The sequence below is a fragment of the Salvia splendens genome, chromosome 15 (assembly GCF_004379255.2).
Source record: "Salvia splendens isolate huo1 chromosome 15, SspV2, whole genome shotgun sequence".
NCBI classification, from domain to species: Eukaryota; Viridiplantae; Streptophyta; class Magnoliopsida; order Lamiales; family Lamiaceae; genus Salvia; species Salvia splendens.
Window position 1 is genome coordinate 31,839,909 of NC_056046.1, and position 17,395 is coordinate 31,857,303.

At 39.2% G+C, this 17,395-nt stretch overlaps 1 non-coding gene across 1 annotated transcript; it reads left to right on the forward strand.

Annotated features, from left to right (window-relative positions):
- The first annotated feature begins 16,861 nt into the window (after nt 1–16,861).
- LOC121769611 lies at nt 16,862–16,964 on the forward strand. The gene has a single exon (XR_006043633.1). It is a non-coding gene; the product is annotated as a U6 spliceosomal RNA (small nuclear RNA).
- Nucleotides 16,965–17,395: the final 431 nt, after the last annotated feature.

The window sequence follows — 17,395 nt, forward strand, 5'->3', positions numbered from 1 at the left end:
GGTTTTGGATATGGGCTCCCCCAATTAGCTTTTTACTAATTAAATTGAACCCACAATTTAATACAAGCTTATATTGGAATATTACGAGCAGCCACTATAGAAGTAATATTGCACTCCCCATCCAAATCCGAAATTATAAGTAATCCGGGCTTCCTTTCGTTTAATTGTTTATTTCCCGCGCTTAAGATAGAAATGTCCATTAATTAATTAGTGTCTGCTATAGACTTAATTAATTAACATCTTTTAATTCCAAGAGTGGGCTTAGCAAGAAACACTTATTTATTATTCATGGAATAATTCAATTCCAACTGGCCAGTTTCCGAATAATAAAACCTTGTTCGAGCTCCTCTTAAGGACATTATCAAGCCAGACTCACCAGGCGCGCGATTCAACATAATAGCAATCCTAGCACTGCTCGATATTAATTACTACTACCCAATATATCAGGATTATTAGGTTGCGAAAAACCCGCACCATTTGATAAGTCAAAGTAGTGCATAATCAATAACGTATTCTCAATGCTAACGTATGTTGATTAAGAAATAGTTGTTTATCAAGACCTAGTCATCCAGTAGATAGCATGAAGACATGTCTTGCTGTTAGATCCGTTCAGTGCTATACTACATCAATGTCATCTTATTTCAGTAAGGCTAAGAAATATCGGACTGGCATTGCAACCTTTCACAATAGGTAGCTAAAGCCTATCTGGGTTGTGAAATTCTTGTTTTTCTTTGTTCAGAACTGACCGTGTTACCTTAAAGTGGACGACGCCCACAACCGGTCTACTAAAACAAAGACTTAGACTTTGTTTGCTTCTTATGCATTTAAATGTTTATAAAACATCTTATAAATGCACAAGCTAACTCAATGTTATAATATTAGTGATTCTATTCGTGCAAAACTGCTCGAATAATACTGAATCGGGTTAAAAGTGGATTGTAGAGTTTGTCGTATACAAGCAAGATTTTATTCGTTCCCTTTCGTGCTCGAAACATGCTTTTCAGTATACTAAACCTAAAAGTTTGGTCCGATCATGCTGTACCAGATTTTCTGAAATACAGCCTAGTTGTCACAAAACATCCTACACGGTTGCGATGACTGAAGCCCCAGTTCGGTCATGAGTCTTTTTAACCATAGTATCTAAGTCAAGCCACTCCTAATTCCTCGAAACTCTGCTTCTGCACTAGACAGTGCAACTACCTTTTGTTTCTTGCTCCTCCATGTTACAAGATTCCCCCCCAACAAAGGTGAAGTATCCTGCAGTTGACTTTCTATCATTTGGATTTCCTACCCAATCGGCATCAGTGAACCCATGTATCTCCAAGTGCCCATGTTTTTCAAATAACAACCCATGCTCGGCTGTTCCTTTCAAGTAACGCACAATTCTTATCACTGCCTCCCAGTGATCCTCTTGCGGTGTATGCATGAATTGACTGACAACGCCCACTGTATAGGCAATATCTGGCCGTGTGTGTGAAAGATAGATTAGTTTCCCAACCAATCGTTGATATCTCCCCCTGTCAGTAAGTTTCGCTCCCTCAAGTATTTGCAGTCCATGGTTTTGTACCATTGGAGTGTCTGCGGGTTTACAATCTATCATCCCCACTTCTACTAGAAGATCAAGTACTTCATCTGGTTGATGAAGATTCCTCAGTCAGATCTAAGCACTTCAATTCCCAAGAAATATTTCAAGAGACCTAGATCCTTCATCTCGAATTCGTTGAACAAATTCTTTCGTAATTCACTCATCTCTACATCATCATCTCTTGTAATAATCATGTCGTCAACATAGATGACAAGACATGTAATTTTCCCATTCTTCTTCTTGAGGAACAAGGTGTGATCTGAGTTACTCTGCTGGTACCCATATTTCTTCATTACTTCGGTAAATCTGCCAAACCATGCCCTCGGAGATTGCTTCAACCCATAAAGTGTTTTCTTCAATTTGCACACTTCTCCATTTTGAAACTCACTGGTGAACCCCGGAGGTGGAAGCATGAACACGGGCTTTGGGAGCTCTCCATGTAAAAAGGCATTAGTCACATCAAACTGATATAGGGGCCACTCTCTATTTGCAACAATTGAGAGCAAAATTTTCACTATATTAATCTTCGCCACGGGCGAGAAGGTCTCAGCATAATCTACTCCATAAGTCTGGGTATATCCCTTCGCCACAACTCGTGCTTTGTACTGCTCAATCGAGCCATCTGGTCTCATGATGTGGATCCATGTGATTTAAGATCCATCTCCCAAGGAATTACCCATTTGTGATGCTTGATCTAGATATTTTTGTGAGATTGATTTTCAATTTGACAATAAACACCAAAGATAGCAAAAGATCCAACCACAAAAATTGAATCAAACAAGAAAGGATGGTAGATTAGAGATGGAAAGCATATGTATAATGATGAGATAAAAGAGCTACAACCATAGGACCTTAACCAAAAGGATGGAGACAACCCTAGGCAACTTTCATTAGCTCTATCACCCCTTGGCTCCACTACTCAATGGATACACTCCATTGATGTATACCTCTACTTGAATCAATCTATGAAATTGAAACAAGCAACCTTCAAGGAAGGAATTGGATACAATCCTCAAAGAGGAAAAACTCACGAATGAGATATCTTAATTCATCAATCAACTCTACTAAGAAAATGAGTTAAAGTCCTATTTATAGTTGAAGGCCAAATTCCAAGAAAAGGCCCACAAAATCTACCCTCCGCGTGAGCCACCCGCCCGGGTGGAAACTTGCTGACCTCGCCATGCCTAACAAAAGCCACCCTCCCGGGTGGAATTTAGTGACCAAAAGTCACCCGCCCGGGTGGAACTTTTTATGTGCTGCGCAACTTCTGTAAAACGTCCATAACTCCTCCATCCGGACTCCGATTGGGGCGTGTAAGATACTCACGCGAAGTTCTCTCGAAGATGAAGACAATGGTGGCAGTTTCAAAGCTTTTGGACGTCATCTCGACAAGAATAATACATATTAAACCCAGCTGCAGGTACGAACTTTGATGCACGGCTTCCATGGTCGTATAATCTCCTTTTGATTGTAAAGACCCATCTGCATCCAACTGCCTTGACTCCTTCGGGTAGCTTTCCTTTTTCCCACGTGTCGTTTTTCATGAGTGCTTTGATTTCTATAAACATTGCTTCCCTCCAGTGTTTTAGACTTATAGCTTCCTCTGCTGTCTGTGGAAAATCCTCCTCCTCATAAAGGGCTCCTTCAAAGGCCCGAGCCATCTTGGTAAAGTTCACTTGCACAAAATTTGCTACACCGTCTTCCCAATTTTCTCAGGGGAGTACCGCTCCAGGGGAATTCCTCGCGTACTTCTGTTCGGGAGTATATATCGGCCAATGTCACTATCAACAGTATTGTCTTCCTTCGGTGCTTCTGTATCACGAGGCTCAGTGGAAACAACCATATTCTCAGATTCAGGATCAGAGTGTACCTCAGATATTGGTTGAGGAGAATCGGAAGAGAGAGGATGAGAAGGCTCTTGTGGAGAGACGTGCTCGGCGGCAGTGACACCTGTCTCGGTCAGGGTTCACTTGATCTCCCTCCAACTTTTAATTAACCTGATCAAGTGGACTCCCTAGGCATTGATACGCTCGGATTTTGTACTGTTTTAAGGCCATTATTTGGTCCGTTTTGAGTGTCAAACTTACAATTCATGTCCATATTTTGTATATTTTATCTATTATGGTGTTTTGACGTGTTTTGTGAGATATGTGCATATTTGAGCCCAAAAAGACAGGAAAAAGGCAAAGTTTGGAATCTGGAGCATTCGAGAAGCCCAGAGGCCCGCTGCAAAGTACACAGCGACCGATACGTATGCAGCGACCTGCTCCGGAGAAAGTTGTGCTGAAAAGAAGAACACGCCCAGCGACCGCTGGGGTGTGTACAGCGACTGCTAGGAAGTGTCCTCAAAGCTACTGGAGTCGATGCAGCGACCGCTACCCAAGGGTCAGAGGCTACGGACCATTGTTCAGCAGTCCGCTAGCCAAGGTGCAGCGGTCTGCTGGGAAAAAGCGGCGCACGATTTGACCTATTTTCTCTCCAATATTTACCAAACTTAGCCAGATTTTTCCATATCTCCTGCTGCTCAAAAATACCTCTATAAATACCCCTTCAAACCTCTTCATTATAATCAACCTTTTTACCTTCAAAGCTTAGAGCATAAAAGTGAGAGAGTTCTTCATTGTGTAAGAGTGTGAAGAAGGATTCAAGAGAAGATCATCAAGGCTACAACATTCAACCTTTGGGTTTTATTGCTTTAGTTCATATGCTTTCTTGATTTTTCCTTCATTCTATGTCTTTAGCTTATTCCATTAGTGTAACTAAATTCATAGGATTCTAGGGATGTGTTAGTAACGACTTTGGTTATATAATTCCTATTCTATTAATATCCGTTTTTGTTTGTACTTTGTTCTTCCTTAAGTTGTTGCATAATACTACATGTTTGAGTGACACATTCGATGTTGATTTGATATAACTTGCTACATAATCATGACAAGAGGTTGACGAGTTAGATCCACTTAATAGACATTACAATTAGCTTTCTTAAAAATGACACTGTTAATTGAGAGTGATGACTTTTCAAGGGTCTTAGGAGCTTTTGGGAGTTGCATATCTAGGATTGACAACCCTAGTGTTAGCAGTCTACGCTTGTATCGCATGGGCATAATTTGGGTGACTCGTTCTATCAAAGTATAAACTGTGCTAGGGTATTATAGTTGGAACTTGTACAACCATAACTGTGAACGCACATCCCTGGAATTCTCTTATCTCTCATATTTTACCTCTTTGTTTTTATTCCAAATAGTAGAAGAAGCTTAGTAGAAGATAGCCAATTCGTGATTCTATTCCACGTGTTCGATATCCGGTACTGACCTTTAGCTACACTATATATACTCTGTTTACTGGCAGGTTTTTTTAGTGCTAATAAAATGTGCATCAAGCATTGACAAACTGATCCATTTAAGCGACAACGTTGGCTGTGCGCAGTGGAATTTCTTCCACCGTGCGCACTTTCGAGTTGTCCCTAAATGACTTTACCCTATGACCATTAACCATAAAAGGAGCAGAGTTAGGATCACTCCCTTGAAGTTCCACAGCTCCATTTGCTCTCAGGGCGACTATGGTGAAGGGCCCTGTCCACTTAGATTTGAGTTTTCCTGGCATCAACTTCAACCGCGACTGGAATAGCAAAACCTTCTGTCCCACATGCAGCTCCTTCGTCCTCGATTTTTTGTCGTGCCATATTTTTTTTCCTCCTTGTACCACATTGCTGCGTTGTAGGAGTCCAGTCTGAGCTCCTCTAGTTCGTGTAGCTGGAGCTTTCTCTCCTCAGAGCACGCCTTGGGCTGCATGTTCACCTCCTTTACTGCCCAATAAGCGTTGTGTTCAATGCCCACAGGGAGATGACACATCTTCCCAAAAACCAATCAATAGGGCGACATGCCAATAGGACTTTTGTATGCTGTTCGGTAAGCCCACAAGGCATCTTCCAGCCTCTTGCTCCAGTCCTTCCTCGAAGGTCCCACTGTCTTTTCGTGGATGCTCTTAATCTCCCTATTCGAAATCTCAGGTTATCCATTGCTTTGAGGATGGTATGGGGTGGATAGGCGGTGATTCACTCCATATTTCTTCATCAGGGCCTCTATCGTGCTCTTAATCTCCCTATTCGAAATCTCAGGTTATCCATTGCCTTGATCTGAGATGATGGTTCTCGGGATGCCATACCTGCAGAAGATGTTAGACTTTAAAAATTTTGATACCTCTTGTGCTTCGCAGGTCACTGTTGCTTTGGCGTCCACCCACTTGGACACGTAGTCCATCGCGACTAGGATATATGAGTTCCCATAAGATGGGGGAAAGGGCCTCATGAAATCCATGCCCTATATGTCGAATATCTCGCAGACCACTATGGGCATCTGTGGCATTTCATCTCTTGCCGAAATTCCTCCAGTCAGTTGGCATCGGCTACATTTCTTGCAGAACTCATAGGCATCCTTGTGTAGGTCAGGCCAGTAGAATCCATGAAGAGCTAGATACTTTACATAGGAAACTGTTTTGTGTAGTTTTTACTTTGCTAAATCAAGTCCTTCAGGTCCAGAGGATTCACTAGATCACAGGGTCTAGGAACTCAAGGAACCGTCAGAGTCTGGTCGTTGGACACACAATTTCCCTCTTTAGAAACCCTCAACCCGCTATACTATTGGTTAGTACAGGGAAGTAGGGATTGATCCCACAGAGACAGATGCGTTGGAATGCATTTAGAGGACTCTGGTAAGGTTTGGCTGCTGCCACGCAACTTGGGGTTGAGATATTAAATACTAGACTTGGGAACCGCAAAAAACTTAACCTAACAACTAGACCTCTGAAACAGAAAACACGAATGCATGCATCTTGACGAAACTTGCTTTAACAACTGACAAATATCAACTATGAAACTTCCTTGACCAGGCAACAGATTTCCCTAAAATAGCTAAACAGAAATGAAGCATTCAGTGGGGACCATTTTCCCAAAACAGAAGGTACGGCAGAAAAGCTGCAAGGTGGTGGTTATAACATATCAGATTCTAACTACCAGCGATTGTTACCCCTTTCATCAAGAAAACCATAGACATGAACGAAACAGAGCAATAAACCAGATCGGAACAGAGCTTACCAAATCAGACTTCATACATTACGATTGAACAAAAAGTAAACAGATCTACGATTACTAGGTCTTATAAACTGAAAGCAGCGAAAACTCATCCATAATCATGCAAAACACATCACCCCTATTTCAGATTCAACCTCCAATCAACAATCCACTCTGGATCCAATCAATCAACCTTCCAAGAACTCAAATTCGACTCCATTCACAACGATTAACGTAAATCAGCAACCAAGATCAGAACCCAAATCAAACATAAAATAGAAATCTACATATATGTGTGAATCGGAGTTCAACAAAAACAAGTCGTCGCGCTTCCGGCTAGGAAAATCGCAGCGAGGTAAAGTAAAACAGCGGAAAGTAAATTGCATCTTTGCCTCACGTAGAGACGATGTTACACAACCCAAACAGCTAACCAAAACACCCAGAATTGCCCATGATTATACCAAGTGTGTGTGGAGCGAACTATGCTTGAAAATGGAGCTAAAAAGACTTGAATTGGAAGTGGCCTCTTTCTTCAAAGAGGTTGTCCCTTTACATAGGTGCGGATCCCTAGACATTCTTTCTTCATAATTCCTTTTCCGTCCCTTGATCTTTCTGAAATTGATTCTTTCTCCACTTTAGTTTATCTCACCAACAACTGTTTTGTTGTCTTCCTCGGTCTGGTAAATTACTGGCGATTTCTACTCCTTTTCCTCCATTTCCTCTGCCCTTGGTAAATTACACGTTCCTCCTGGGCTGGGCAGATTTTGCACACACCTGAACTTACAAAGACTCGTTAGATCACAGAATTTGCAGAATTTAACCCCATAACATATGCATGAAATTGGCCATACCAATCCACTATCGACCACTTTCCTTGCTGTCTTTTTAGGGCCGAAATGACCACCACAGGCCAAAGAGTGACAATGATTGAGTATATCTTCCTGGTCCCACTCTGGAATACACCTCCTGATAACTTGATCTACCCCCATCTTCCACAGATATGGGTCATCCCAGAAATAATACTTCGCCTTACTCTTGATCTTCAATTTCTCGGCTCTCGTTATCTCTGCTGTAGAGGGCAATTCTCCGGTCACCAAATAATTGGCTATATCAGCAAACCAGGGCTCGGCTCGTCTCCTGCTTACTTCATTAAGAAAGGCAACTGGATCAGCTGCGTCCATTACTTCCTCCCAGCTGATTAAGACATTTGATGATTGGGTGAAGTATAGGTGTTCCTCTGGAAACGCGTCTGGAACTTCCTCTTTATCTTCCCCTTGGCTTATTCTGCTTAAATGATCAGCAACTCGATTTTCTGTTCCAACCTTATCCTTTGCTTCCCAATCAAATTCTTGCAACAACAACACCCAACGGGTCAATATGGGCTTTGACTCCTTCTTTACCAGCAGGTATTTGATGGCTACATGGTCAATGTACACTATGACTTTGAAGCCCAATAGATACGGCCAGAACATTTCAAAAGAGTACACAATGGTTAGCATTTCCTTTTCTATCGTGTCGTAGTTTTTCTGCGCTTGGTTCAACGTCTTCGAGGCGTAGAAGATCACATAACACTTCCCTTCTATCCTCTGGCCCAACACTGCGCCGACTCCGAAATCACTCGCGTCGCACATTACCTCAAAAGGGTAAATTCCAATCTGGCGCTCTTATGATAGGAGCCGAGACGAGACGGTCCTTCAAGAGTTGGAAAGCCTGCTTGCACTTCTCATCAAAGATGAACTCGACATCATTTTTTAGGAGATGAGTTAGTGGCTGTGCGATCTTGGCAAAGTCCTTTATGAACCTCCTGTAGAAACCCGCGAGGCCTAGAATTCCACGTATCTCCTTCTGATTTGTAGGGAACGGTAACTTTGAGATGACATCCACCTTTGCCTTATCAACCTGTATTCCCCTCTCAGACACAACATGGCCTAGCACTATCCCCTCGGGTACCATGAAATGACACTTCTCAAAATTCAGAACCAAATTCTTCTCTTGGCAACGCCTCAACACCAGATCCAAATTAAAAAGACAAAAGAATCCCCATACACGGTGAAGTCATCCATAAAATTTTCAATGCATACCTCCAGTAGATCAAAGAATATGCTCAGCATGCATATTTGAAACGTCCCTGGTGCATTGCACAACCCAAATGGCATCCTCCGGTATGCATATGTTCCGAAGGGACATGTGAAAGTCATTTTCTCTTGGTCCTCCGGGTCTACATAAATTTGAAAGTAGCCACTATACCCGTCAAGGAAACAGATATACTGCTTACCGGCCAGCCTTTCGAGCATCTGATCAATGAAGGGTAGTTGGAAATGATCTTTCCTTGTGGCTTCGATCAGCTTCCTGTAGTCAATGCACATCCTCCAACCGGTTACCAGTCTCGTCGGCACCAACTCATTTTTGTCATTTTTCACCACTTGAATTTCCGACGTCTTTGGTACCATATGGACCAGACTAACCCATTTGCTGTCAGGAATAGAGCAAATGATCCCCAGGGCTAGTATCTTCAGCACTTCCTTAAGCACCTCCTTCCTAATGTTGGGGTTCAACTTCCTCTTATTTTCTCTGTGGGCCTTGGCACCTTCTTCGAGGCAAATGTGGTGCATACACAAGTCTGGGCTGATCCCCACCAAATCTGACAATGTCCACCCAATGGCCTTTTGATTCTTCATTAACACTCCCTGTTACTCCTCTTCTTGCTCCTTAGTTAGTCGACTGTTGATGATTACAGGGAACGTCTCGTCATCTCCCAGAGAATCATCAGCACCATCACCAACTCTTGCCCTCTTGGACCCTATGCATAAGTAGATAAAATATGTACGATTAAAATGGACTACTGAATAATAAAAATTTTATAATTATGTTCAAAGTGCATAATGTTACAGGTATAATGTAAATAAACAACTATTAGAAGGCCCATCATGTTTACATTATTGCTTTTATTAGTATACATTATTGCCTAAGATATGTTTTAACATACTGAGTGGTCGTAATAATGTAAAGTTTAGCACAACAATGTTTACAAAAAAACTATACATTATTATCGGTAGCCTAGTGCATAATGTATCCGTCAGATGTAAACAATGTAACAGAGATCATGCCAAAAAATACAAACACAAGCCTTAATATGTTACATTATTCAAAGTTCAAGATCTCAAGCCTTAACAGAGACACAAAGTTTACCATCTTCGGTGTTAGAATTGGTCTTGAAGGGTCGCCCTCTTTTGACCACGTTCTTCCCTTTTTCCATCTGTTAGAACTGACTGAATTTTTTTTTATAAATGATAACATTAGAATTCAACAAAAAAACCCTAAACCAATCAAACAAACAAGCAACCAATCCTCAGTTATGCTGAAAAATGTAATGTAAACCAACAATTCAACGGATTACAATTCCAAAAAAATAACCTAGGATCGAATAATCCCAGTAATGTAAACCTATGGTCGATTAATCTCAGTAATGTAAACATAGGGTCGATTAATCTAAGTAACGTAAACCAAAAATCCAATCTTTGTTTTAAATCAGTCGAATTAATCACCTCAAAACTATAAACTTCCAATTTTGTAATGGGCTTTGGGTCGAGTCTACCGCCGCCGCCATCGTCACTTCGATTGTCAAGGCCAGGTTCGATTTTCCTGACACCTCCGTTGCCTGTGGAAAAGGAATAACCTAGGTGGAGATTTGAGAGTGAGGGAATGTACTGATAACAAGAAGACTAGGGTTGAATGTGTGGAGTTTTTAGTGTATTAGGTTTTCATCGATTCGTCTTCTTCGGAGTGAGAAACTAAGAGTGAGGGAAATGTGGGAGGTTGGTTGAAATTAATTGGCGCTTATTTCGGAGCATCCATTTTTGAAAATCGTCTGAATTAGTATTTGTTCCAAATATACCCCTATAATGTAATTCGGAACTCATAATAATGTAACACAAATAAGGAGTGAGAAATAGTGGATTACAGTTGTCACATCGTAGCTTTTGATAAAGCTATGTGTTGAAAGTGTAGGGAGTAATTGACTAAGTTAATTATCCCACATTGGAGATGAGACACTTCTTTAAGTAGTGTATTTATGAAGTGTATTTAATACACTTATAAATTATAGTGGACTAAGATGGGTGAAAGAGCGCGCGTGAGCCGAGCCGCACCCGTGCCCTTGCCCTTGGACTTGGATCTTGGCAATTGGTCTTTGGGTGGTCTTTGGCTTGGTCTAGGGGCTGGTCGCTGGATCCAGACATAATGTTTTGGACCACCTCCGCCTGGAGCAGCAGCTTGATCAACAGCCTGACTGCGCCTTGATCAACTTTCTTCAAGTCAGTCCACTTGTGACGGTTGAACAAGGGCGTGTACAACGTCTAGATTCAAAGTCGATCTCTCCAGCTTTCAAATTCGTAACGGCCGGCGGTTACAGCCCCGCCATGATGAGCCATGATGACAGTCATCAAGACTGTGTTGACCCCCGCAGTGGAACTAGGACTATAAATAGGCTAGTCATTCCTTGCATATTATATCATCGAATACTAAGGATCATACCTGATCAGGATCATTAGCATACACACAAGCATCATTCTCTCTGCATAGTCTTCTTTTCGAAGCTCTGCCCTCGCCTCTATCCAGTTCGCCGGAGCTCTGTTGATTGTGATGCTTCTTCATCAGAGACGCAAGTCGTTTTATCTTTGGGGACGACGCGCCAAACCGAGAGCACTACCGGGGCGTATCTCGTCTTGCGGAAAGAGGGCTTTCCTCGACTCGACTAAGTTTAATTTCTTGTTTATAGTTTCGATTACATTGTAATTTCAGTTTTTAGTTCTTCCTTCTTTTGGGTTGTATTATGCCCGGTATTGTTTATCTCTTGTAATCACAGAATAACCAACATTAGGTTTACGACGAAACCTAGAAATCGATCACTGATCCAATTTGAGTACCTCTACAGGATAAACCTCAACAGAAAACTGAAGAGTAACGGCAGCAAGTGATTGAGTTCAGTAGTTCCTCATATAAAATTATTGACTCTAGAGATATAGTAATATGGAGAAGACAAAATTGTTCCAAGCACCGACAGATTTGTTGTTAATTTTATATGATCAAAAAAAATAAATTCTGAAAAACCTTTTATTTATTTGCTCTTTTTCTACCAACTTTGGGGACTCCCTTGTAGCGCAATCTTAGTCATAACGCACGCTTAGTCATAATAGGTAGATTTTTGTTTGAAGAAGACTATTTTATTTGACTTTATGGCTTTACCACCCTTTATCTTTGTTCAAATTGAATTGACAGGGCTGTGTTACTATTGCCATATTTCAATGCCATAAAATTGGGATAGAGATTAGCATAAATAAGCGGGGAATCGGATGAACCAGAAACGTGGGGAACAAAAAAATATAGGAGGCATTATTTGTTTTGTCTTCCTAGTACACAAGAAGATTATAGGATGGAGGGAGTACTACTTTTCAGTTTACAAGTACTGCAGCATATTGTTTCTTAAATGGCTCAGAGTCCCTCAAAGAGCTATCAGGATACATCATCGTTCATGTGCCTCAACTCTAGAACAACAGCTTCCTACCTACACGTAAATTTTGACACGCAGTTAGAATAACAGACGATGCCATGGAGAGGACGCTGATTTTTTCAAAAAATCTAACCAATGTTAAAGCCTAGAGTAGAATTTGATTACAAAGCAGCTTTATAAGCATGAAACATCAGCTAGTGAATCGTGAAACCTTTTTCTCACATCAGCTTGGATTTGGTGATTGAGAGTTTCTGCCGATCCAATCCTCATTTGCAGATTAGTATTTGGGCATGAGACCTGATCAAAACGAGAGATACTTTTACTATGAATCTGGTTGTACCTACCACAATATGAATCAATGCAATCAAGACTGCCTGTCAGATAAGAAATACTCCTAGTAGTATGATGTACTATATTGAAAGGTGGTTTCAAACAAATGCTATTTGGAAATTGGAAGATATCAACCTTGTCACCAGGGAAAAGTTTTATGTACTGATTAAGTTTTATATACCAAGAGAACTGCTTCAAATCAACATTATAAACATTATTATCAGAGCAAAAGATTGAACTTGTCAAAAGAAGACGTATACCTTCTGATGACACAAGTTAATCCAACGTGATACAAATATTCGACAAACTCTCTTTTTACAAACCAAGGATAATTAATGCACCATCATCTCAGACGAGGATTTGACATGATACAATAAAAGAATGTTGAGATTTGGCCTATTCAACTAACATAACCTTTGAATTATCGATTGAAGCAATAGACACATCACTTTGCACGTTATCAAGACATTTTTGTTACGTCTGCTCCTGACTTTAGTTAGTAAGTTGACATGATTAACGACAGGAAGCTGTGCTGGCTCACTTGCTTCTTTTTGTGTATCAGCACTGGAAGAATTCTCTGAATTTCTTAGTAAATGTTGACTAGATTTCTTACTTGTATCCATTCATTTCTTCCCAGTAGAGGCATTTCTTTTGGGAATAGAGAATAAAGTACTAGGAAAAAGATTAAGTAAACTAAAGTAAGAAAGAATGAAATGTGCTACTTTTACCAAAAAAAAGATTTGACTCGGCAACCCAAAAAGGAATACAACTTAGCTACAAAGGGATGGAGGGAGAGGGAAAAAGAGTCAAACTATTAAGATCGGTAAAAAATTTAAAAAACACCCATGGTTTCAGAGTTTGATTGGAAATAACACAAGTTTCAGCTCTTTAGAACAATATAAGAGGTAAGAAATTTTGAAGATCGGAATTCTGGAACACTTTCATCAATATTCGGCTATTATTTATTCAGAAGAGGAAAAAGTGAGTGTTAGATAAGTTACCATCTTCATCTCCTGACAAATAAGCCAGTGTTTGTGCTGGAGCATCATCTAAACAGGAATAACTATCCCTTAAGATGAAGACCAAATAATGAGATCTCTAACCTCTTGAAAACCACAAGGCAACATGTCCATAATTAACACACCGTTTGGTTTGGTCTGTGCATTGATCAACCAGTACACAAGATTCTCTTATATTACACACCCCCCAAAAAAATTAACTAAACTTGTTAATAAACTGGTTCTAAACAATACGTACATATTTGTTCCAACAACATCCAAGCCTTATTTGCAAATATTTTGGAAAGGGGCAAATACTCCATGGCCACATTTGCAGAGTGAGTGATAATTCAGAGATGAACGATACTTGTGTACTGGTAACCTCTTCATGAAAGTTGTTTCTCAGTGCTCCAAACTCCTTTTCACTACGAGACGCTCACTATTATTGCATGTATATGATTCTGAAACATAGATCATGCAACAGTTTTTTTTTTACCGCGGCGGTGGGAGAGGGCTTGTCCACTATCGTGGACACTCTAATAAGATAGCAATAAACTTATTACTCCCTCCTCCGTCCCACAAGAATATACATTCTTTCCTTTTTAGTCTGTCCCACAAGAATATGCACTTTTTAAATTTGGAAACTCTTTTCTCTCTGATGAGTTTTCACAAACATTTATCTTAACAAAAAACTACTCACCACTTCCCAATAGCAAATTTGACAGCCCTATTTTGTTTGTAATCTGTTCAGTTAGCTAAAAGAATTAAAGTAGTCTCATCAAATTGCTGTAATGATCAGTCATCATAGCAATCAACCCATCTGAAGAAGCAGTTCCATGTGGAAGAGATAAGTATGCCTGAGATTGGAGAGCTCAGAATGGTTACAAAAATGTGTTATTGAAGCACAGGCCTCCATGGCATCATCTATGAATTTCTTGGGTGTCAATTTTTTACTAATTTATTATTGGTATCAAATAGTCTAGTCCAGTTTGGTCTAACATAGCCCCTGTACTGATAATGTAGTTCTGTAACAGTGTAGAGGAAGTGGACCAAACTGAAATTTCAACTAAATAGCAAGTGATCCTTCATCGGTGAATATCTGATGTAAATCAAATAATGTTTATTCTACTCTAAGATTTCTCCTATTTTTTATATTAAAATCATCTTTCAATTAATCATTAAAGTTTGATTATTATATTTTAGTTGATAGATGTACATGTGGAGTGAAAGCATACAATGAGCCAAACCGGACCAGGGGTCTGATTCAAACTGCTCGTTGCCTATCAAGACAATGTCAAAATTCTTTTATCTTACCACCGTTATCTTTGCCTTTGAAATAGCTTCGCGTGGGTACCTTGTACTCTTCAATCGGAACCCGGATGAAGAAGTTATGGCCATTTGATGAAGGCTGCACGGAGCAGTGCGAACCTGGCGAAAACGCCCGACCCGACCATTTTTGAACCAACAAAACGCCAGGCCCAGTAGAAACTCCCGGGTTGGCACCATTTCGCCCGGGTCGGGCGTTTTCTCGGAAACAGCCTAATTTTAGTTTACAAATAGGTTTCTGGAGCAGTTTTTGAGAATATTCAGACACCCTTGGACGAGAAATAGAGAGGAAAAGAGAGAAAGAAAGGAGGAAGAAGAGAAGGAAGAAATTCCGGCCAACATTCCGACGATCCGTCTCCAAATTCCAATTCCACTCAACGAGAGCTTGCTTCCTATGGTTTTTATTGCAAAATCTACCATGTGTTTAGGCTAAAACTCTCAATGCTGCTCTAAGTTGTAATTTAGGATGTTATGGATGTTTCTAAACCTTTGAATCATTTGTTTTTGATACCAACAATATGCTTGATGTTTATACACTATGTTTTTGGCTCTAATAATGTAGTGTTGTTCTTTCCTATGCTATTATCTCTTTAACATAGTTTGGGAGTGTTTGATTGTTGGTATGCTATTGAATTAGAATTGTTCAGAGGACAATTTGAGAGTGGATTAAGTAGGTGATCATAGTAGATGAGTATTTCTCCTGCGCTTTTGTAGGAGTTTGTAGTCGTTGAAAATTAGTTCATAGGTTGTGTATTTAGCTAATTAACTACTCATCGTGTACATGGTCAGTGTATGTGATTAGGTTGATGTTTTAATCACTGCATAAGTTTCTTTGTTAGAGGTATAGAACAATACAAATATATTGAGCAACTTGGAGTGACATTTATTTTTTCCGTTTGAAAAAGTCTTTCTCTAGTTAATCTGCACTTTACTTTGTCAACAACTTTCAAATTAAAAAATTCAATCTTTGTATGTTTTTATATGCTTTTAAGTATAAACAATTTTTCACCTCCATGTGAATCAACACTTGAAATACTACTACGACGTTGTAATCTTGCAGTATTGTAGTATTATTAGAGTTAATTAGTTAAACTTGATATCTTGTGTGAACTGGTCTAGATACTCTAAAAATACGCATCAAGTTTTGGCGCCGTTGTCGGGGAGACAATAGGTTGTTTACTACCTAGTTGTTTTATTTTATTTGATCTTTTGTTTTTGTTTTGTTTAGGTATTTACTTCGTGTTCTTGGGGGTGATAGCCATCTACCACGTCCGGACTTGAAGACGAAGGAGTGTATTTTTTAAATATCAAGAACTATATCTAAAATTAATTACATAAATTTAAATATTAAGAACAAAATCATTCTTTTGTTGAAAATTTGAAAAAAAAGTGCAGAGTATAGAAATAATTTGATGCCAAAAGATTAAAACATTTTAAAAGTAATAATTTTTTTTAATACACTAAAACTTACTATATCACTATAAATGGATGTACGGCCCAACTGAATCACATAAAAGATTTGTAAATAAACGCATAGGGGGATAAATGAGGTTTTTTTTAAACTTACCTTCAATTACAGTCAGAATAGAGGATGACCTAGATCCATATTAAAATTAGAAATAGAAATTTTGAGAATCCGAGAATATATTACCCTCATCATTATTCATAATGAACAACAAAGAAGACTATAAAATAAAAAATTATATTATCAAAGAAGAAGGATTATATGAATGAAAACACAATATTTTTTTTGTGATCAAAACTATAACAAATGTGGTATCTATTTATAGAGGATGAAAAACTACGAATTTTGGTATGATTTTTATAATTTATTAAAATAATGTACAAAAGATATATAATTTTTTTAAAAAATATTTATCAACCAATGAGATTATACCATTTGGTACGTTGATTTGTTTACTGGCCATTGGTTTACGGAGTATCATTTTATTACTCACATCAATCACACTACTTCACGTTTTTAAATGTGTATTATCAAATGTATAATGGTGTTTTGTTCAATGACAACCTATCATATTATGCATGTCCCTTCGGGGACATCCGATAAAATTGGAACGATACAGAGAAGATTAGCATGGCCCCTGCACAAGGATGACACGCATAAATCGAGAAATGGTCCAAATTTTTTTTATAAAAAACCTATCATATTATGCATCTTGCATTAAATTTTTATTATACATGCTAAAAGATTTATACAATATACTCTACAAATTTTCATAAAAGTGGGTGAAAAATAAAAATTATTTAATATAGTATTAGATTATTATTCAATATATTATTTAAATATCAAGAACTATATCTACAATGCGCCAGACACTTTTCAGCGGTGTATGATGAGTATCTTCTCGGATCTCCTAGAGGATTGCATCGAGATTTTTATGGACGACTTCACTGTGTACGGGAATTCATTTGACTCATGTTTGGTAAGTTTGGATGTAGTGTTGAGAAGGTGCCAGGAAAAGCATTTGGTTTTGAATTTCGAGAAATGCCACTTTATGGTCCCTGAGGGAATTGTCCTAGGGCACGTAGTCTCGGAAAGAGGTATACAGGTAGACCAA